This window comes from Somniosus microcephalus, chromosome 1 (assembly GCF_052327205.1).
Source record: "Somniosus microcephalus isolate GS21.2 chromosome 1, FLI_Smic_1.0, whole genome shotgun sequence".
Classification (NCBI taxonomy): domain Eukaryota; kingdom Metazoa; phylum Chordata; class Chondrichthyes; order Squaliformes; family Somniosidae; genus Somniosus; species Somniosus microcephalus.
Window position 1 is genome coordinate 355,056,354 of NC_140987.1, and position 2,078 is coordinate 355,058,431.

Here is a 2,078-nt window from a genome sequence, read left to right on the forward strand (position 1 = left end):
ACCTACACATATGTTATATCAAAAGAAAGCTTATCATTAGGGGACTCTAATAGGCATATTTACTTTTTGGTCAGACAAAAATTGTTCAGACAGTATACAAAAAAGTTTCAAAAAACGGCAACATTCCGCTCATTAGCGTTGAGTGACGTGATGGTTGACCAATCGTACAGGGGATTAACCTGATGGTTGACCAATCGGTGCATCATGGGGGGCATTTCATTGCGTGTGTGGGTGGGCCTAATCCTTCTGAGCTGAGGTGAGTGGCTGCCATCTTGATTCCTATCTATTCATTTATTTTTCCCACTTTCTGCGTGTTTATTTTCAAATATAGATTTCCAGCAAAAAAAAAGTTGCTGTTAAAAGAAAACAAAATCCTTTTGCAGAGGGGACTCGGGCTTCCCCCCCCCCCCCCCCCTCGGCAGTGGATGAGCTGCCTGCAGGCCTCAGGTCTTGAAGCCTCGGCCTCTCCTCGCCAGCCACGCCCGAGCTAGGCACCGCCCGCCCCGCGGTCACCGCCATCTTGGTAAAGGCTGGCAGTGCTGGACTGAGCCGAGTGTAGCCATCGCCGCCATCTTAGTAAAGGCTGGTGGGGCGGGAGTCAGCGCGCACGTCAACGTTGGCCCGGAGCGCGACCTGAGCTAAGGTGAGTCTGGCTGGGCCTCACGCGTTAGGCCGCGCACCAGCCGGCCCTGAGGCGCTGATCCGCACACAGAGGCTTCGGCTCACCGCGTCCGGGCTCTGAGGAAAGGCAGAGAGAGAGGGGGAGTGAGGGACAGAGAGGGAATCAGGGAGAGACAGGGGGAGGGAGTGGAGAGGGGGAGGGAGAGGAGAGGGGGAGGGAGAGGAGAGGGGGGAGAGGAGAGGAGAGGGGGGGAGAGGAGAGGAGAGGGGAGAGGGAGAGGAGGGGGAGAGGGAGAGGAGGGGGGAGGGAGAGGAGGGGGAGGGAAAGGAGAGGAGGGGGAGGGAGAGGAGAGGGGGGAGGGAGAGGAGAGGGGGGGAGGGTGAGGAGAGGGGGAGGGAGGGAGAGGAGAGGGAGAGGAGAGGGGGAGGGAGCGTGAGGAGAGGGGCAGGGAGGGAGAGGAGAGGGGAGGGAGGGAGAGATAGTAAAGCAGGGAGAGACAGGGGCAGGGAGAGAGAGAGGGTGAGGGAGGGAAAGAGTGAGGGGGTGGGACAGGGAGGGAGAGCTCGCCTTCTTCCTTCCTTCGCAGGGGTCGATCGGACCAGGCCTGAGGCGTTCCTTTCCCCCCTCTCTCTCCAGGCTAATCCCAAAATAAATCCACCAGTCTCTCTCTCTCTCTCTTCCCCCCCGTCTCTCTCTTCTCCCCCCAGTCTCTCTCTTCTCCCCCCAGTCTCTCTCTCTCTCTCTTCCAACAACAACATGCCCTCAAAAAACCCTCGGCACCGCCGGGCACTCCAGCTAGTATCCAATAAACCTGTTAACAATCTGTGACCCACACAATGCCCCATTTATGGGGGGGGAAGGTCAGGAATCTGGAGGGGAGGGAGGAACTCGGGCAGGGGGAGAAGGTAAGGACCCAGGCAGGGGGCGGGGTAGGAAGAAGGTCAGGAACTTGGGCAGGGGGAGAAGGTCAGGAACCCAGGCAAGGGGCGAGGTAGGAAGAAGGTCAGGGACTTGGGCAGGGGGAGAAGGTCAGGAACTTGAGCGGGGGTAGGTCAGAAACTTGGGGGGTGGGGAGGAAGATCAGGAACTTGGGCAGGGGAAGAACATCAGGAATGTGGCAGGGAGGCCAGGAAATTGTTGGGAGGGAATAGGTCAGAAACTCAGGGTTGGGAGGATGGTTAGGAACTTGTTGGGGGGGCAGGAACTTGTTTGGGGAGGTGAGAGAAGGTTTTAATCCATGAGGGTGAGCCCTATATGTTCTATGTGAGCTCTGTTCTGTCTGGAGCCTGGCAGTCAGAATGGCTCGAATAACACTTTGCAAAGTACTTGATTATTTAGGCAGGCAGGATCTAATTACACATTCCAGATAAACTGCTGGGTCTGTCATGTCATCCAAGGTGACCAATCAGAAATTTGGTGTTGGAAATAAATGCAAACTTTATTGCCCGTCCCTAAT